The 21,585-nt window shown below is 40.5% G+C and overlaps 1 protein-coding gene and 1 long non-coding RNA gene across 13 annotated transcripts in view; one reads left to right on the top strand and one right to left on the bottom strand.

Moving 5' to 3' along the window:
* Window positions 1-1,281: 1,281 nt before the first annotated feature.
* LOC127386833 (uncharacterized) lies at window positions 1,282-15,015 on the bottom strand. 2 transcript variants are annotated; one of them, XR_007889986.1, is made up of 5 exons: window positions 14,475-15,015; window positions 12,859-12,952; window positions 10,971-11,049; window positions 3,152-9,036; window positions 1,282-1,528 (listed from the first exon to the last, which is right to left on the bottom strand). It is a non-coding gene; the product is annotated as an uncharacterized LOC127386833 (long non-coding RNA). The 2 variants fall into 2 exon arrangements; XR_007889985.1 differs by having other exon boundaries at window positions 1,282-9,036.
* A 130-nt stretch (window positions 15,016-15,145) lies between these two features.
* The window catches only part of RC3H1 (ring finger and CCCH-type domains 1), a 61,004-nt gene continuing 54,564 nt past the window's right edge, over window positions 15,146-21,585 (top strand). For all 11 annotated transcript variants that reach the window (XM_051624612.1, XM_051624614.1, XM_051624618.1 and 8 more), the window contains exon 1: window positions 15,146-15,326. The gene's annotated coding sequence lies outside the window, so the exon portion shown is untranslated. The remainder of the gene's footprint in view (window positions 15,327-21,585) is intronic.

The raw sequence follows: 21,585 nt of genomic DNA on the forward strand, positions 1-21,585 counted from the left end.
GGGACCCGACACCGGGACCTGCTACCGGGACCCGCCACCGGGACCGGGACCCGCCACCGGGACCGAGACCTGCCACCGGGACCGGGATCCGCCACAGGGACCTGCCACTGGGACCCGCCACCGGGACCGGGACCTGGGACCGGGACCCGACACCGGGACCTGCCACCGGGACCCGCCACCGGGACCTGCCACCGGGACCTGCTACTGGGACCGGGACCCGCCACCGGGACCCTGCTACCGGCACCCACCACCGGGACCGGGACCCGCCACCGGGACCTGCCACCGGGACCTGCTACCGGGACCGGGACCCGCCACCGGGCCCCGCCACCGGGACCGCCGCTCGGGGGCCCCGGGGCCCGGAGGAGCTCGGGCTGCCCCGCGCTTAGGCCGCCTTCGAGTCCCGTGCAGCTCCGTGGGAGCGTGTCCCGCGGCACACGTTCCTCCGCGGCCCTCAGGAGCGCTCCCGCTCCCGGGAGGGCTGACACGCCAGGAGCTCCTCACCGCGACCCAACCGCGGAGATCACCTACAAATCGTGGCTCTCTTTAAAGAGAGTTTCTAAGTTTGCCTTTTGGTTTTGGTGTTCTACTCTTGCCAAGCAGTAAATTGTTTGCTTATCAGCAGTATTTTGGTATGGTTAAACAAATATTTAATATTTAAATAGTAAATATACGTGTATGTTTAAATAAATCTCAGGACTGTTTGTGTTTAAATAAAGTATGTTTATATAATGAAAGATTGTCCTGTTGATTTCTTTTCTCTTTTTTTTTTTTTTTTTGGTCTCGTGTGTGAAACAAATTACATTTAAATTAACCACATAATTTGTACAGCTCGTCTGCGTTCTTCCCCTTTCAGATGTGGATCAGCAAAACCTCAACGAATGTCAGACCACAGGCTTAAATAAAATAACTTCATCGTGAGAGCCGGCGGGCTGGGTCCCGCCACCAGGGCACAGCTGGGGTCCCCCTGTGGGCGCTGCTGTCTTGTCCCGGGGGTTGAGGGCTGGGACAGCAGGACAGCAGCTCCAATCGAAACGAGACGGGTGCCGAAATGCCAGGAGGCTTCCAGCGTCCCCCCTTCCCATCATCGCTGCTGGGAAACGTCGGGGCAAAGGTTGGAATGAAGCACCATTGCTTGCAGGAGCGAAAAACACAGAAGTCTGATTTCGGAGAGCTTTTTTAATGCCCTCTAGGAGAACAGCCACTGAAAGTTGGTTCATTTAATTCTCCTTAATGCTCATCTGTATGCTCTAAGAAAAGCAAAGAGGATTCTGAATGGGCAAATAGCAGAGAGATGGTTTTATTTGTTACATGGTCTTTTTGCAGTGCTGTGCTGTAACAAACCAGTTTCCAAGCTGGCACAAAGGGAGCATTTCCCAGAGGAAAGAAAAGCAGGGCTACCTGGCTGGTTGATGCTATGCCACTCTCCCTCTTCACTGTTGTATCTTCCCTAGTTGTCTGCAGCTGATGTAAATTAAATTATCTTCAGATTATCCTTATCACACCACAGGGTTCAGATAAAGCACAAAAGCTTAGAGAAAAAAGGAAAAAACAGGGAGGAGGAGGGGAATTATTTTACTGAACATTACAATAGAGGAATAATAAGAAAAATGTTTCCCTGGCATTGCATTCAGATGCTGCACACTTAGGGAAGAACATGGGTAACAGGAGGAACTGAAAGTAATTCTACATTTGTGACCAAAATGATGAATAAATTGTCATAACTAGTTCTTGCTAGGGGACTGCAGAGTTTTTTCAGGAAGCACGGGTAGTAGAAAAGGAATACAGGGTAAAGGGCTAGTGAAAATACTTGGATAATGACAAAAAGGAAAGGAAAAGAACAGTGTCACAGCAAAGACCTGTTAGAAACCCACAAACAAAAAAGATGAAGTGCGTGGTACTTTAATTTGCATTTGATTAGTATGAAATTCAATTATTATTTTTTCCACAAGTTGAGTCTGTTTTGCCCGGGACTTTAATGGGTGAAGAGCCCTCCTTGTCCTTTGTCTCAAGCCATGAGCTTCTAGTTGGGTTTGTCCTCATCCCACAGCGTGTGTGAGGGGGTAGTTGAGTGAGTGGCCATGTGGCTGTTTCTTTGTTGTGTTAGGCCCACACCAGGACAAACAGCAAGAGAACTACTCAGAAAGGAATACAGGAAACTATATGGATGATGGGGGTCATTAAGTTCTGCAAAAGGGAAGGAAATTCAAACCTACAGACTTGAAGAAGTTTCAGTAAATTCAGTTTGAATGCCAAACCCCTCTGTAGCAAATCTCAGGAGAAAACTCTGGAAAGTTTGCCATTTCCTATAGAATCAACATGAAGGCTGCAAACAGACCACCACAATGAGAAAGCAAGCTAACAAGACAAGAGCCTGGCTTGCATCTTTTGAAAAAAAAGCAGAATCTAGGTTGATTTATCAAAACCAACAGCAAAACAATTATAATATAGAAGGAAAATCCAGACAGGCTAACATACAAAATGAGCTAGAACTCTCAAAGAGCCATGAAGCGTAACAAAATGCTTATGTGAAAGATTACTGGGGAAGAACTGTCAGGCTCTCAGGTGGGTGAGGAAACTAGCACTAAGTAATGTGAGAAAGACCAAAGCCTCTTTTTTTTTTTTTTGCTTTGTTCTTCTCCAAAATGTCAGCTGTAATCAGATGGCTCACACGATTAACATGGAATCTACCCAGTTACTATGCTTACATGCAAGTAAGAAGTCACAGACTAGGTAAGTTTCAGCCAACGTATTTAGCAAAATGGCTAAGCAATCTTAAAGCTATTAACATTCACCTTCAAGAACTCAGAATAAGATAACTGAGGTTCCTACCTTAAAAAGAAAAAAAAAGGATGGCAATCAGAGGACAGTCAGCTTTACTTTGTATCAGGCAAAATACTGGAGCAAATTAATATGCATACTATTTGTAAGCATTTGGATGATGAATTACAATCAACAATAATCTCTCAAAAACAAATAACGGAATCCACTTCACCAAGGATTCAGATGCTGTATCATCTAATGCTCTCATAGGGACAGAGGAGCACTGGCTACACAAACTCAGATGAAATGGTTAGCAAACGGCACTCAGCAGTGGTGTCAAGTGGTTCACAATCAAATATGTTTGTAAGAAATGAGATCTCCAGATACTTACATCCTGAGCCCTGAACTGTTTCTGTGATGCAACAGGATAGAGAATATTTTTATCATATTTGTGGAGGATATCCTGTTCAGGTGAGAGCTGCAAGCATTTTGGAAGATGCAATTAGAATTGAACAAATCATGATGAGTTGGAACAAAGTAAAGTGAATGTAATTCAATAATATGAGAAACTATTAGGTATAGTTGGGAATAATTGCAAAAATGTAAGCTGGAGACAAACTGGCTAAGCAGCTACTTTACAGGAAGAAGTGATATATAGGTCTTACAGAATAGCAGTTCACAAACAGAAAATGAGTCAACAGTGATTTGGTGTTCCAAAAAGTGTGACTACTTTACTGAAATGCAGAAAAAGGTCGTTAAACAAAAAAGTAAAAGAATTATTTCACTCCACTGAGCACAAAAAGGCTTTCAGTTAAGAACAGTTCTCAGTTTTGGACACCTCCTTTCAATTGGAGAGATGTCTGTGAAGAACTTAAAAAACTACTAGAAGTCTGCACAACTTGACCTTGAGTCCTACTCTGAAAGAAGTCCTATTTCAATTGGACATCTGAAAAGTCAGATACATGAATACACAGCCTAAAAAAATGTGAGAATGGGATGTAAAGAAAGCAGTCTGTATGTACACAAGAAAAGTGCATATAGGTACCAGCCCATCTGTTTGATAATGGAAATAATATTTTTGCTGCATAATGAACACTCAAGCTAAAACACTTAATGAGACTTTATTTTTTAGCATCCTTAATCCTCATATCCTTAATATCCTGTGAGGTGTGATAAAAATTCTGAAGATGTAAAGCATCTGTACTTTGGGGAAAAAAAAAACAACTTCTTATAAAATTCACCAAGAAAAAAAAAAAGCAATGTTAGGCCTCTCCTGCATTATCCACTACAGGGAGCTGAAGCACAGTCTTGCTGGACAGATGGTGAGAAAGGAATCCAGTTGTGCACTTAATTGGAGCTACAAAGTCCATGTGTATTAATTTCCACAACCTAACCTCTACACAGCTCTCCTATAAATATTTGTCTTGATAGAGGGAATTCCATTTAACCTTCTCAGAAGGAGAATGGAAAGCCAAGGTCATCCAGCCTGTGCTCTAAATGGGCACCTCCTACCACCAGTCCTTTTGCCACTGCCAGAGACGTGTCTGTACCAGAAACAAAGAACTATGGGGTCTGAAAACAGGCTTGAGGAAGAATTCCTATTTAGAAGATAATTAAACCAATCCCTGTAAATAACAGAAGAAAGTATATAGCTTAGAAAAAATATCTGGGGGCAGGAATGCTGGGGAAAACATATTTACACATCTCTTTTAGAATATACTACTGTGCAACTTGTATGGATGGCATGGTCTCAGCAACTTTTTGTATGTTTGTATCATTCTTGCTAAGTTAGAATTTCCAAAATAAAAATGAAACTTCAGTGAGAGTTTATAACTGATCCCACTGCTTAGGCACTAGTGTTATCCCAGGGATGTTGCCTCAGATCTTTACAGTTTGTTTGAGTGCACTAGCCAAATATCTTGAGCTGGAGTAAGCTTTAAAACTCAGAAAAGCAAGTGATCTTTTACACCTTTAGAAATAAAAGCACTGGAAGGAAATACTTAGGAATAGCTCATGCAGTGGCTTCTCTCTAGGGCAGTTTGATAGTCTTAAAATCCTAGGGCTGATGCCAAACATCATATACCAGAGGTAAAATGGGAGTCAAATTCCTTTCAAAAGGTAAAAAAAAAATCAATGCTTCAACTTCATGGGAAGCATTTCACTTTTTTAATACTTACTGAGACTTTCTAGATACAAACTATGGAAAAGTTAAAGCTAAATGAATTAAAGATGTTTGGCACATTTACAATACTCTAATTAAACTGCGACACGGCCCTAAATATAGACAACATCCACGTAATCAGGAACAGAATATAGATAATCCATTTTATAATGCAGTTGTTAGTTTCCCATATTTGGTGGTTCAATAGTACAGAACTGAGTTTGTAAATTATTTCTGACAACAAATCAGTAAGAACCTCACAATGGTTGCAAATGAAGCTTATTTTCAGCAGTATTTAGTGGGAGAAAACACACAGAAATGTTTTTTCTAGAGTTTTGCAGTTGAAAACATGGCCTCTGTGTCACATAACAGCTAAAGACTGAATTTCCAAAATCTTTCACCTCTACCTGCCTCGAAAATAAAATATTATTCTATTTTAAAGAGAATAAATGGAAATCTACACTAGACTCTGAGTCACTCAGAACTCAGACAGAATGCAATTTAGTCCTGGATTCCTAATGAATAACTACAAAGTATTTTGACATATTAATGAATAGTATAAATAGACTTATAACCATGCAAATAAACTGTAATTAAAAGTGAGATGATGTCTACTGAGATTTTTTTAATTATCATGTCTTTTTGTAGAAATCAAACACTTACTTATTATTCCTACATATTGGTGCTATATTTTAATGAGATTAGCCATTAACTTTTTGTATGTTGGAGATTTACAAATTGAGGGCTTAGTTTTTATGTTGCTTTTGCATAATTCATTTAATTCAGTTAATCGTTAGAATATTAATATCTGGTAGACTTAAGATATCATATTAACAGAAATATAAAGACCTACAAGGAATTACTGACAAAACAAGACTGGTGTAACTTTCCTAAAACACGCATACAGAGAAGGAATAGAAGGGAACAAGATAGACTGAATGATAAAGGGCATTATAACAATTCTGTGAATTAAGACATAATTCAGTAGTTGAGAACCATTTGAAAACTACACCCAGAAAGACTCCTGTCATATAATGCAAAAGTCTGTAATATAATTTTAAATACAAGTGCAAAATCCTTTCTGCTGACATTCTAAATGTTTAAAAGGAGAAGCAACCCTTCTGTCACTACACACTTTTTAGAGCTGTGACCTAGGCTTCACAAGTCATAGCTGAAGACATCTGCATCACACCATCAACATACAAAATCCTTTTGCTACCTGTCAACATGTCCTGTGTCTGTGTGATAAGAAACAACGTCCCTGTCTCTCACCAGGCTCAGATGTTCCTACCTGTTAGGTTCTTGATGGGAATAAGGTTTCCTTTCACTCTTGAACTTCTCATAATAAACTTAATGTTTTGCTGTCCTTCAGCAGAGTCTCACTATGTATGACTGTATAAAGGACTGCAAGCATGCCAAGGCATCGTGCTGGTCCTTCTCTGTGTTGGGAAAGAGTGACTGGCCAGTTTGCAGACCTGCTCTGTAACACCTGAATTGAGTGCCAGGCTCCAAATGCCATTGCTAAAGTTGAGGGGCTCAGCTCAGCAAATGGTCAGGAGAATGAAAAGAGCATCCCTTCTCCCGTTTGGTTGGTTGGTTGTTTTTTTGGGTGGAAGATGGGGACGTAGGATAGGTATCAGGGAAGCTGCTTCCTTCCGAGAAACGTGGATTTGATGATGAAATTAGTATTGGTATCAGATTCCATGGTAGAATCTGAGACACGGGGCCATTTTTACTCTTTTACATATCTCAGCATATAATTTTTATAAGAAATGGGGCTGGAAAAAAATGCGTAGGTTTTACGCAAAAGTTGATAAGGATTATATTTGGTCTTCTGAAGACCTGCAGAGAACTAGAAGTAGATAGTAGAGATAACACTGTCACATAACCTCTCACTTCACTATGCACGCAATACAAATTCACTTGGCAACGTGTTTTACATGACTTGTCATCTCTCTGTCCTTTCCTTGTGCATGGAATAATGAAAAAGCAACAAGAGAGTCTAAACCAGGACAACCTATATCAAAATTACCAAACCATTAAACAGAGTGTGGGGAAGTCAGATCAATTTTTCTTATGGATTTTGCTTAACTGTTGTATGTGTTATACATAACGCACAGCTTAACATCAGAAGTGCTCACTCACATGCTGTAGCCAATTATGTATCAGCCAATTAATATAGACCTTAACTGCACTTTTATTGGGTTACTCGGGTGATTATAGCTCTCTATTAAAAAAAAATAAAGCAAAATCTTTTATAGGGCAAACAGTATTTTTTTTCCTGGTGCTTACATAGTTCCAATGCATACTTTTCATGCTGCTGAGTTAGAAGATCTTTAGCTTGTTTTAGTTATAAGAAACAAAATGAATAAGTGCAAAAATGTATGACAGGAAACACTACCCTTCCATCATCAAGTGCTTTGATGTTCAGATACATACACTAAGTATAACTATACATATTAATATATATTCACATGTGTATCTATATAAAAACATAAAGCCATACCCACATAAACACATGTATTGCACACATTTTCTGATCTAGGTATCTAGAACTGTTCTGTTGTACATCCATACACTTCTGCCTTTAAAACCACACGTACATATAGCCAAATGTGTTGAACTTCAAAAATGCAAGATGTGCCTAAAAGCTGCCTTAAAACACTGCTTCTGAATCTTCATATCAGCAAAGCTCCTGTACCTTTAGGCCCCTCTGTGGTAAGCTGCAATTGGTAGGCTTCACTAGTGACACCCTCAACAGGGTGACTATTATAAGAACCCCTGAAGTTCAAAGCAACCCCTTCATCTGCACGTTCTGAAGAATAAGGAAGTTGTGAGCAAGTGCTTTCTGAGGAAAATATCCATCACTTGGCTGTTGTTAAGATCTGACACCTCAACAAGGAGCTGAGCAGCGATGACTATGGGATTCCAGGCTAACAGAGCACAGATGTCTTTCAGGCTTCAGAGAAAAATTACATGCAGCCAAGCAGTTCTAGTCTGATAAAACAGTAGATTCGCGTGCGAGAGAATTTCCAAAAACTTGTGAAGCAATAATTTACTATGCTATGCTGCATCTCAGTGTTAAAATAATCATATAGAATTACAAGGACCGGTTGCAGATTTCAGGCAGGAGTGATGGATCCAACTCAAATTTTCTTTCCACCTTCACTGCTGAGAAAGGTTAGAGATACAAAAACATTCTCTCCCACCAAGGAGGTAAGTTTTCCTTTCTTTTGTGTATTTTACCCAAAGATAATTTCCTAGATTGAAGGGGTGCAGAGCCCCTTGTAGAGACACTAGTTGTATAAGCTGTCTCGGGGTCCTATGTGCTTCCTGTGGAGGGAAATCTTAGGAGAAGGTGCTTTTTGTGTATGAAAACAGAGGACACTCCTTTTATTGCTCTTTTTTTGCAGAGCACTGTATGTTAATGGAAACATTGATAAGAAAAGCTGCTGTCTTGGAGAGACAGTGATAAACTGCCACATAAACAACCTTTCAATATCAACTTGCTGAATTTAAGTTCAGCTACAGTAAAGCTGTAAAGACTGAGGATTTTATGAGGAAGATGAGTAACTTTCTGACTCCTGTTATTACATGTAGGTCAGTGTGTGTCTGCCTAGCAGAGCCACCAAACACCAAAGGCATTTTAGACAAATAGACTGGAGGTAATGTGGCCTAGCATATGAGAGAAGCTTCCCCAGCAGAACAGAAAGTGGGCTTCTCAAAGTCTTCTTTTTCTTAATAGGCTAAAACATTTGCCCATACTGTAGCCTTCAATGTGCCTCAATGCATGTGTAATAAGTATCTTTTCATCTCCAAGAAACTAACATCACTGGCTAAAATTAAATTAACTGTCTTAACATATATACAATGTAAGCTCCATCTGTGCTCACAATACATTCTGATCCTTTCACTGTTGTTTCTTTAGCAATTCTATCAGTAGCTTATGTAGGAAAATAACATCAAAGACAGTTAACTAGCCAAATCACAAATACTGTCTCTTCCTATCTGGTAATGAGAGCTAATTCCACCATTAGTTACTATTTTTCATTCAACTTGCCTTTTTCTTTTAGCGAATTTCCTTTTTATTCTTCTGTAAATGCTGCCACATTCACCTGGTAGAATCAAAGAACAGCAGACAGCATTACATGGCAGGAACAAATTATACTGTACGTTTAAAATTCAGAAATTTCTGTGTTTCCAGCTGAAATTGAATTTGCTGGAATGGCATGTAACAGTTTGTTACCAGTACAGGAAAGAGAGACAGGAAACTGAGAATGTTGCCTTGAAAAGGAATTTAAAAGTGGAGGAGTAAATTCTTAGCAAAAAAGTAGGGTTCTGCATGTGTGAGAATTTTCCTGTCATAGTAGACATGATATGTAGAATCTGGTAAAAGAAAAAAGGAAATTACCATACAGCTATGATGTCTGAAAAACAATCTCAGCCTACCTAAACAAATTTGATGCTTCCACTGAAAATAGTTTTGTAAGCTGCTTATCAAGCATGTACTTTAGCTACACATTACAAAAGTGATTTTTGTTTATAGGTCTGTTTCTGAAAAACACTCAGGGGCAAAATGTACAAAATGTTCCTCTACAATTTCCTGAAAAATACACTTTTTTAAAAGTGCTAGAAAGGTGATCTGAATAAGCAGCAGCTACTTTAGATCCACACTAATATAAAATCACCTCAACTGACTTTATGCAGTTATTAATATCTTCGGGTTAGCTAAGGTTTGCTTGGACCTGTGGGAATTGATAGTCCTGTTTGCTGGAAGGTGCACTGGGGAAGTTTTGTATCAGAAGTTCTCAAACCAAACCATAACAAAACTTTTGAGTCTTTATGTGTGACACTAAGCAAGAACAGCTCCAGGAAATCATCAGCCTGTCTTCTTTTACTGAAGAAATGTGATGTGACTACAAGAGATGTAAGACAGTCCCACGTTTTACTTGCAGTAAGAGTGCTCTACCTGGGAAATTTGACTGGAAAAACAACTCAGCAGTTTAGTCATAATGTAATTCCTGTAACTTGCACAAGTGTGGAGGATGTATATGATGTGGTGGTTGGAACAGAAGACCAGACCGTGGGGTTTATTCCTCATCTTGCCACTGCTTGCTATTTGAACCTGAAAACTGTCTTAACCTCTACCATTTAGGTTCTCCTGCAAAGTGAGAGCAAGGCTGTGGTTTTACATGCAGCTAAACAAAGATACTGACTTACCAGAGAGAGCCCTTTCCAACTATATTGCCCTACCTGTCTTAATTTTCCCCTGGTTTTATAGTACATGAGGAAAAGTGCCAGAAAGGAACAATAATTACATTGCTAATTTAGGTAGTTCTCATTTTTCAACACACACTCAAGCTGGAATTCTTATAAAATGTAATTTTCTTAATTATCACCTCAACTCAGTGATACTTTCATAAGCTTAATAAAAGGCTGTTGTAAACATTGATGCAACAATGTTATGAAGGAAAAGAAAAATTTCAACATGACTACCACTGGAGGAAGGAAAGGCACTAAGGGGTTGTATTTCTGCTTTTTGTTGAGACAGAATAGAAAAGGAAATAAATCAAGGAACAAAAGTGCACCATAAAGAGGTGGCAGCATATGGCACTTGGCAGGGGCTCTTGACCCTCCGAGGGGGGATTTAGAACCCAAACAGATGGTTATTTCAACAGAGGGCACCAGAACAACAAATATGTGGTAGTGACTTGGTTTTGCTCTGCCCAGTGAATATTAAATCTCTGATATCCTCACAGCCTCCAAGAAGGTCTGCATTCTTGTTATGTGGCAAATTCTTGTACTTTATCATGCTTCAAAATTTTTGTCATGTTTCATATTGCTGAATGACCCTGTGAGCTCTGAGATTAAAGCAAATCAGGAAATTACATGTAAGTAGAAAGGCAGTAAGGAGTGCCATGAGAATCTGTTGCACATGTTACTACATCAGCATATTGCATCTCTAAATGCCAGTGGGACAAGGAGGATAATGAGATGGGACAGTTAAGTGAAACTTCTAACAAGAAATCAGCAAAGGGAAGTTTCTTACCTTCCTTATTATTTCATCTTTCCTTCTCAGCAACTCTATAAAGAGCATCTCTATAAAGATTTTTTTCATTCCTAGCAGGCTGAAAACACAAACATTAATAATTGATAATCTGCAAATCTATTATACATAGCATCAAATAACTGGATATATTTTTTTAAATTTTAAACAAACTTGAAAATGTTTGGTGGGTTCCACAGCATAATATTTGCTTGTGCAAACTGAATGGTTGAGAGAGAAGCATTCATGAAGGAATATTAATTTTACACTTATGCACTTCACATTCCTTTACAGCATTCTTTTCAAGTTTCTGCTGTATAAAGCAAATCTAAATCATACAGGTTATGGTCAGAACACTGAGCTTGTCATTCCACAGTGCAACGCTTTATTTTGGTATCATCTTCTTATTATTTTAAAATAAATAACTATTTCTAAAAGTTACATCTGAATTACATGAGCTTTGGTGATATTCAGCACACTTTAATGACTACTGAGTTTTTTCAATTACTTTGTTTGGTGGATACACTTCGGTCAGTGGAATTTTACATAAGTGCAGGAATTTTAGGTTTTGTTAACATGATAGTCTAGCACTCAGAAGTGTTAAAGATTTTCTTTTTTGTTATATTTTGTTTTATATCATTTATGCAAGAATTTTGACTGTGTGAAATAACAAGGACATTTATTTTTAAATGCTTGCAGCCAGCTGGAAAAAAAATATATAATTCTTGCCTTTCACTCTGGTATCACAGGTTTCAAAATGAGAAATGTTCCATTATTATCAGCATTACAGGTCACATAGATAACTAAAATAGAAAACTGAATGATGGCCAATGCATATTTTTTTTCTTTTATGAAGACAGCTATATGGAAAGAGTAATATAAATACTGAATCATTAGATTATACCATTTGACAGTTACACTTGTATTTTGCATATTTCTCTCAGTCACACAGGCTATTATGGGGATTCATTTTTAAGGTACAGTCTGAAGAATGTTACTATGGTGGCCACAAATGCAAAATCCTAAAACCATGACTACCCATTATTGCTTTTTGGAATGAAAAAAAAAAAAGAAGAGGAAGGAATGGAAAATTGAAATTATATGTTATAGAACCAAAACTAATTCCTGCAGGTTTTTAAGGACATAAAAGAAAGAACAATATGAATAACTGGAAATAAATTACTGCAGATTTCATAAGCTGAAATAAGATATGAAAACAGTAATCATAAAAGAAGGTACTGTTTTGTGCTAACTGCTTTAGCTACATCCTAAAGCAGCGTGTCATGTAGGAAGAAATGCTGTATAATTGGAGAAAGCAGACATTTGAAATAATCTAGGTATCTAGTGGGAAGAGCTCCCAAAGAGAGAACAAGCTCATTTACAGATTTCTGAAGTTTTAAAATTCAGAATAAAGAATAAGCATTGGAGAAGTGTTACACTGACAGAGGTCTAAAATGGGTTTTGAGATTTAAAGTACTTACTCTTGCAAGGTTACTTAATGAGAACCATAGGCCATTTCAGATCCCACTTCTTTAAACCTAAACAACACAGTTTAATGTGGTAAAATATGTTGTAATACTGAAAATTGTTGCTACCAAGTACATACCTGTAAAAGAATTTAGTAAGTGGTAACAGAGTTAAACACTGAGGGAAGATAAAAGCTACCTGAAAATGAAAATGTTTCAGCATTAAAGGAATCATATATAGGAACCAGGTATAGGAAGTGGTTGAAGTCTCCAGCTTGGAGTATTAAAAACCAGACTGAACAAACCACCAGAACTATGTAGTGTGTACAGTTACTTGCTCTAAACCGGGAAGTAAAAGGATGTCCTCAGGCCCTGACCACTTCTCCTTTCTGTGACTTTAAACAAAGGTTGCAGAGAATACCTACCATGTTAGCTTCTCGTGCTGGCTTCTGCATCTGAACAGGATACTGGTAACTTCAATAAGGTTCACATTTCCAGCATAACATTAAGGAGAGGAATCTGCAAAAAGGGACAACTGCTGATTGAAAATCTCCTGTGGCATGTACAGTTATAATTAGAGTAATAGGATGATGACACTAAATAAAGGGAAACTAGAGGAGGACTAATTAGATAGGAATATAATCAATCAGATTTGTTTTGTTTTGTTTTTTACGAACTATGCTGCAATTTGCCAATTGGTTATACAAAAGATTGTGCATCAGGACAAAGACTTACATAATTCATACAGTCATTAAGAACAAGTGGCATTAATGTTTCATTGGGGGATTGCAGGAAGTATTACAATACCAATGTAATGGACTAATCTCTGATCATCCTTGACTTCCAGATCTGGCTAACTATCATATTCTTGATTAAATCATTCATTCGGATATTTTATTGTGTAATGATAAGGATTCTGGTGCTTACAAACACTGATTGTTTTAGATTTCTGTTTCTAGACTTCTTCATCTTTCATGTTCAACTCCTTGAAATAAAACAGCCATAATGCTTACGATTCACACTTCCATATGAAACTTTCCAAATTACACTTTTGTAACTTCTAGTAAGTGAAACATGGTCTTTGTAAATATCTTAACTTCCTGTGTTCTTAAGATCCCAAATGCCTGTGAATATGGCAAGAAAACCCTGTTTTCAGACATTCATTGAATAGCTCATAGTAGTATTATTTTATTCAAGCACTAATCCTTGATCAACATAAAGCTTAAGTGTTTCCATGGAAAAGATTAAATAATAAAGTGAATTTCCTTTTCCTTAGTAAAACCAAGAAGAATACATTTAACTAGTATCACATTTCTTGTAAATTTAACATTAACACCTGTCTGCAATCAATACATGACTCAGAAACAGGAGTTGAAGAATAAACTCTTGCTACACAGACCTTCCCTCACATCCAGGAGTTCAGCTCAGCTATTTGTTTCCACATTCCTGTCTGCATGACACAACTCAGCTTCCTTTTGTAGGCTGCTGTCTCAAGCCCCTGGCTCTGAGTTGGGTTACTTCTGACCTGACATCGACGTTTTAATGGTATCTCAAGGTCACCTAGTCCTCTGCAGTTGATGTGTTGAACTAATACAGTGCACGCTCCTTACGGTGTTACGAAGCATTCAGAAGTGCAGCGATTCCATTTGCAGCATCCTGCACAGTGAGCACACACCAGCAGTGATCCTGCAGAGCCTCCAGCTGGGCATGTACACGATAAAATATCTGGGAAATAAGGTGGGACCACTGAACACCGTTTTTGCTGTTAAACTTGGAAACAAATTTTGACAAGTTCCTTAGTATTTGACACCACAGCTCATGTTCTAGTAGCACGGGAATCAATTTGATGCTAATTTGAAATACCCCGATATTAATTCCCCAAGCATTTTAAAACTGTTAGTGTGTGCCAACTCAATGCAGCAAGTCATCACCAATACTTGTAAGGTAGAACTTAATTTTAAAACTTCTTCCATAGCCCAACAGATACAGTTCAGACACTGCAAGATACAGTAAGGCTTGTTAGGACCCCAACACATCTTACCTGTGGTGTTGGTTGAGACCTAATTAAACGTGTGCTGCAAAAAGAAACCTACAGGAACCTTCTCCAGCTCTGTGCCCTCCCCTGGGCCTGGCAGGCAAAGCAACAGGGTACCCGCCCTGCACGGCCACTCAAGGGGCAACAGCCCTCACATTTTTCCTTCCTGAGCAAGGAAAGCCAGCTCCCAAGCTCTAAGGTTTGAGGGCACGATGCGATCAGCGAGGAAGAGGCTGAACCTGCCTCGCACGGAGGAGCCTCCGCCCGCGCGGCGGGGGCTGAGAGAGAAAATGGCGGGCGGGGGGCTCCGGGAGGCCCTGAGCGCGCAGAGAGCTCCTCAGCCCGCGCTGGGCTCACTAAAAACCGCGGCCTCGAGGCCCCAGCCTCGCTGCAACCCGCTGCGATCCCTGGCGGCCATTCGATACGGTGGAAAGGCGAAAAACGCGCCCAAAAACGGGGCGGACAACGAGGAGGACAACGGGGAGGACACGGTCCTGCTGACAGGAACGCTCAGCGCCCTCCCTGCAACGAGCACCCCCAGCCCCGCCCGCCACGCTCTCCCGCCAGCCCCGGGCCGTGACTCGGCTCTTTCAGCCGGGGCCGCCCCGCCTGCCCGGGGGCCGGGCGCAGGAAGGGGCGGGCGGCCGCGCCGAGGCGGTGCGGGAGGCAGGCGGGGAGGCGGCCCGGGAGGGAGCTGGCGCTCAAGATGGCTGCCGCTGCGGCGGCGGCGGGGGAGCGGCGGCAGGCGGCGGCGGGGCCCCGGGGCCCGCGGGTGCTGGAGGAGCAGGGCGCCGCGGCTGCCCCCGTGTGCCGCAGCTGAGGGGGCCGGTGGCCGCCGCGGTGAGCCCGGCCCGTGTGGTGAGTGCGCTGTCTGCCTTGACCCGCCTGCTGCGCGGCTCGGCTGCCGGCAGCGGAGAGCCTGGGGTGCGGGGAACAACTGGGCCGGCCTCGGGGTTGCGGGCAGCAGCCGTGGGGCTCTGTACCCCCCTTCTCGGGGAAGGGAGGCGGAGGGGGGTGTGCTGCGGGTGGCCGTGGGGCCTGTGCCGCTGCCGGCCTGGCTAGGCCTCAGGCTCCTGCCGGGCTCGATTTCCGAGCGCCCCGGGGAGGGAGGGAGGGAGGGAGGGAGCTGCGGAGGCCGCCGTCCCTGCTGCGGGGGAGGTGGAAGGGGTCGGGCAGGGCCCGGTGGTTTGTTCCGGCCTAGGGGGTAGGGAGGGGCGGCCTCGCCTCAGGCTATGGCGGAGAAGGGACAGGCAGCTTTTGTGTGTGGTCTGCGCCTGCTGTTGTTTTTCCAGGGGCTCTCTGTGTGTGTGCCTAGAAAGAAGGGAAACCTCGTCACCGAGCCGCACTCGGCACGGTTAAATAAAGAACGGTGGGTTGAGGGGGGGAGATAAGGCCAGAGGCCGCGCTGTTGGTGTGGGGGTGTTGTCCCGAAAAGAGCCGACATGAGGGGGACCCCCCTTCCCCCTCCCCGGGTTGTCGCTCTTTTGTCTGTGGCGCCGGAGGGTAGAGCGAGGTGGCCCTCGGCCTCCCTCTGCCTGAGGAGAAACCGTCATAAAACCAAACAGAAACTCCTCTTACTTTCACTAGGTTGTGTTTTTGTTGTGTTTTTTTTTTTTTTTTTCCTTCTTCGCTGTGGCGTTGTTTTAGCTGTCGGATTAACAGCGGCCGAGGACGTGTGAGATTTCTTGCCCGGAGTGCGGTGTTGGTGGAGCTGCATTTTAACGTGCTCCAGGGGTTGGAAATGCCCTGGTGTCAGTTTTTGTCCTCAAAAGTCATTGTGAGGCGTCGTGCCGTTTTGAAACAGGGGGCTGATGTGTTGAATCTTTTCAGGGAACCGGGAATATTTAATTTTCTCCGCATGCGTGTTGCTTTTCTCTCAGAGCAGCTTTTTTTTTTTTTTTCAGTCAAGTATGAATGAAAAACCTTGTTAATTCGGTGCTAGCTAGTGTTTTTACTAAATTGAAAATGGCCGAAGTAGGGAAAAAATTACTAGAGTTATTAAAAGGTTCAAGGTAACCTGGATCGTTGCAGAGTTGCTTTAATCATTGCACCTGGTTTAACAGTGCTGTCTTCTAATTACACTGCTTGGAACAGAAATACAGTTGTTAAATTCAGCTTTTATACTCTATTTGCAATGTATAGCTATAGATTTGTTAGATAATACAGCAACACTGTGAAGGAGAAATTAACGTTTACTTAAACTTACCTTTTTTTACTCCCTTTAGGCTCACAAGGATGTGGAGGGGATTAGTTTTTCTCAACTATACTTGTCTGTATTTTTGCTTTTGAAGTCGATAAAGTTAATAAGAGACTTCACAGTTGTAATAAATAACCCAATGGTACTAGGAATGTGTGCTTCACTGACAGTTCCTAAGCTTCACCTCTAGCACCAGGCCATTAATACACAGGGTTGATATTAAATTATGGTTTCCATTAACATAAATAGAAGCAGACGTTATCAGGCACATTTTCTTTTCCCCGCAGTAGCTTATTTACCTTCCTGTCCTAGAAAAGGCTCCGTCACAGCAGACAGCTTTGGCAGGCTGCTTTGAGGGAAATTTAGAAACACAGGTACCATCTGTGCAGTCTTGTTTTGACAACCAGAGCCTTGAGTGGTGTGCTTGTCAATCAGCTTTGAGCAGCAGTTAACCTTAATGGAGATGAGTAGGAAGTTACTTCTGTGTGTTCTGGTGTTTTGGTGGGGTTTTTTTGTCAGCTTTCTATAAAAAATATCTTAGTTTAAACCAAAATATTTTAGAAATTTATTTTTAGAAACTTAGATCATTGTATGCTGATAATTATTTTAAGAACTAATCTTTCAATGAACAGTTGAATATAAATCCAGAAATTGCGTATATTATTATGATGTCAGGGTTTGTTATACGAGTATCTTAGGACCTCTATATTATTATATAGAAGTCGTCATGCTATAGCAGATGAACAGAAATGAACAATATTGCTTTCAGAAACTTCTGCCTTGTTGCCAGTGAGTCACTAGCAATCTGTGTGGAAACCATTACCAATCTTGTTGAATTAAGCATTGCAGAAGCTGAGATTCAGTGAGCGTACGTATTAAAATATTGTCTCAGTTTCTTGATATGTGGTCTTGATATGTGGTGCAGAAGGTCTTGGATGGTGCACATGGAGGTCACCTCTGATGATGATGGCAAAGACTGACATCCTGTTTTATTTAGGGTCTATATCTCATAACTAACCATTGCTGTAAAAGTGTTTTTCATGATACTTAGGGAGTTGACCTTTTCTGTCCTGTAATATGTAATAATATGAAGGATAGTTACCTTTTTTTTTCCTTTATTCCACCCGTGTGGCTTACATGCTGGTTACTGGAAAAAATTATACATCCATTTGAAAGAACTTACGGAATTGTAGCTTTCAAACAGTATGAAGTATAAGCATCCTGAGCATCTCAAATAGCTATGCAGCAGCCACTAAATGCTATCTCTTAAGCAGATGACCCTTTGTAAAACTGTTTAATGTTTTGCAAATCTGACTCCTTTAAAATTCTTTTCCCCAGTTAATTCACTGGATCATTTTGCAGATGAAACTCTGTGGCTTCGTGGTTCTTCCTGCACCCAGTAAATCAGTTGGTTGATGGGTGGAGCATTCCAAGTAATATTGGCTGTTAGGCCAAAAAAAAACCCAAAACTGACTCAAAAGTATTTGAGAGATAAGCCATAGATTAATTTGGAGTTTGAAGTTAATGCCTTGGACTGCACTTGGTCATGAGCATGAAAACATAAAGATGTAATATGTTTTTGTTGTGAAAAATCATTATATGAATGTCCTGCATCATCTGAAATTTCAGTGTGACCTTCCAGAGTCTGTCTAGGCTATGTTAGAGTAATGCAGTCTGAAGTCTGTTGACTTACGATAACTGAGAAAACCACAAATATTTACTCATGTTGTGTTACTTTCCTTTCTGTACAGAGATATTCCACAGTGCATGCTGCTTTAGGTGTGGTTCCCATCACTTAATTTGGCCACTTGTTTTTCTCAAGAAGCGTGTCTGTCTCTTGATGACTATCTTTTCCATCTGTTTCATTTTCTTGGTTATCAGTATAGTAAAAGATGAAAAGGTGTTAGATTTCAAAGGGCTAGCTGATTTCTAATGAGGTTGTTTTTTTTTTTATTTGTGGAAATGTGTAACTGGCAAGAAGGTGTAGAAGACCTGTCAGTTTATTGTAAATAGATTTTTCTGATACAAAAAGATTCTGGTTAGAGGGCTTGAGAAAATAGCTTACGTGTTATTATTGCATGGTGGCAACATGTGCTACTAGCTGGAGGAGGAATATAGAAATACCAAGATAATGACAGAAATATCAAGATTTCTAAATAATTTGTTGCAAATGTATGTCATCAGAAGCAGTATCAGTTGTGCACTGCTCTGTGTTGGAATTTGTAGGTGTGTGTGTTTCATGCAGTTGTGATGGGTGTACCCTCTTTAACATTTCTTTCTAATGCAGTGAGAAGGAAGGCAGCTACTTGTGTTCCTGGGCAAATTTTGGCAGGTAGAGATGGCTTATTAAGTCAGAAACATATTGCAGAAATTGTATGCAGGCAGACTTTGAACAGTGTGCAGTAAGGCTGGCAGATTAACTGCAAGTAGGTATTACTGTTACCTTTGAGAAGGTACATCTTGGCTCTGGCTCAAGCTTGCACTTGGTGTGAGCAAGACACTTGCGTTAGGCAGGTGAAGAATGTTGTATCATCTAATTAGCAGCAACTTCCGAGCACTAGCTATTGACATTTGGAAGATGTAATGACTTCTACATTAATTCACATAGAAAAAGAACCTGAACATCCTTTGTCGACTTCTACATGAAAGCTGCTGCTGATCCTGCTGGTTTCTTTTCCAGAAAGGGTGAGGGGGAGAATCTCAGGAAGCGTAAGGATTGCGTGTCGAATAACACAGAAAATTTCCTCTTATCAGTTGACTGTGTACATTACCAAGTTTGAACAGTATTAGCTAAATGTTAGCTACACTGTTAAAAAGAAGCTATTAGGAACATGACAAAAAATCTTCCCCTGATAGGTTGGTTGAGAGGAGGAGAGGGGAGGTTTGACAGACAAAACAATTTTTCCTGTTTTGCAGCATAAGAAATGGAGGATATGCAATTAAACTGAAAAGCAAATGTGGTTGAAGGAAGCAACAGATCTTTTTATTTGCTTCACATAAATTGTGGCAGAGGTTGCTATGTAATTTGAGACAAAGAACACTGAAGAGTGTTTGTGTCAGAGGAGTAATACTGTGGTTGGTCTTGAGGTCAGCATTAAAAACTGAACGGTTTATTGACTATTATTCACTCCAACCTTGAAATTGCTAAAATAACCGTAAGTGATGTGTTCTTCTTGCTGATCCCTCTTACTGCTAATTTATTGGAAAAAAAAAGCTTGCAAAATCACCGTTTTTAATCTTGACATAAAGCATTGTTTCTCAGTCACACAACAGTTTGGAATTGGGGGAATGGTGATTCTTAATCTGAGACTTTTGCAATAGGACTGTGCTTCAACTACAAACTTACCGAAGGAAAAAAAAACGTGGAATAAATGAAGTAATAAGATGTGCTAGTCTGGGGGAGTATAGATCTTGCTGGTGGTTCCTAATTTCTTTGGAGTTTTTATTTTATTTCATGCCTCAACTGTGCCAGTTTAACAGGTGTTTTTAAAATTATCTAATTAAGTACTGTTCAAGAGCAGATTGTTAATGTAAAATCTGGGCATTCCAAATGTCACTTTTGAGGGTGCTCCCATGTTTGTCAGACCCTGTCAGGAGAAGTTTTGAAGGTTGAGGTATGGTTGTTATTAAACCTGTTTGTAATAAAATTCAATTGATCAGCTGATGGAGGAGTAGGGCTTGTAGCCTGGTTCTAAAGGTCTTCTCAGAACTTCTTCCTGAAATAATTTCTAGCAGTTACTTCAGTTCAGATGATGAGCAAGTTGGAACGCTTTTTCAATTACGAATTTTAACTTCCCTGCTGTTTTGAAAGGCAACTGGTACAAGAGTAGCAGGAATCTGGTCTCTTTATTATGTATTGTAGGTCTTCAGGGACCTGCAAGCTAATTATTTTTGATAAATTACGACAGGCATTGTTGGTCTCTAATTCCGAGTTAAGAGCTATATTTTGGGCAATGTTTTGATTCACAGAAGGTTTTGCAAAGTGGATTAATTGAAACTCATGCTGAGGGGGGTAGTTTTGATTACCTACTCATTCATAAACCAGCTTCTGTGGAAACCTCCCAAGTGTTCAGTAGCAAAGTTAATTCTTTGTGCTTTGTTTTTGGAGTAAACATGATCTGTGCTAACTTAACAGTCTTTGCTCTTTGTAGCAGTTGCACTTGAATGAGAAGCTCTTCCAGGTTTTAGTACAGTGTAATATAAATGTGTAACTGTGTAATATAAATGCCCTTGAAAAGTGAATGAAATAAAACTTACTGTTGACTTACTTTTATTGTAAGTCACATCCCTTCAGCTTGCTCTCCCCTTCTCTCCCCTTTTATTATCATTTTAGAATGGAAATCCTTCAGATGCTATTTAGGAATTGTACAAACAAATGAAAGTGTTAAGACTTCCTTATCTAGTGTTTGGGGAATCTGGTGCTTGCAGTACAGTAAGACTGAAGTGGTTTGTGCCCTTTTTTTTTTTTAAAAAAAAAATTCTGTGCCAAAATGCAAGAACCAAAGGAGAGGCCTTGAAATTAATGACTATTAAATTTGAAAGAAATAGTAGAAAGTGGGTTTGATTAGCTTACATGGTGGTCCAAAATATTGGCATGCTGCATAAACAGTATTTTATGACCATTAATAGTTCTAGCATTTATGCAGGCCTAACGATAATTAAATCTCGTGCTTCTAAGAGTAGGCTGTTCTCCAGGAAGCTCTGTAGAAAATTGTTCCTTGCCTTTCTAAGTGACTCCTGTGCTAATGAGAGTTTGAAAAATCTGCTAACGCTTCTGAGTCCAGTTAAGCAATAATCTCTGTGATGTTTCACAATTTAAAATTCCTTTTCCAGTTTACTTTACAAAAATAAAGCCTGGGTTTTGTGCCAGAGCGAAGTGCTCTGAGTCGTTTGAGGAGAGACTTAAATAGCAAAATCCTG

This window comes from Apus apus, chromosome 7, assembly GCF_020740795.1.
Source record: "Apus apus isolate bApuApu2 chromosome 7, bApuApu2.pri.cur, whole genome shotgun sequence".
Classification (NCBI taxonomy): Eukaryota; Metazoa; Chordata; class Aves; order Apodiformes; family Apodidae; genus Apus; species Apus apus.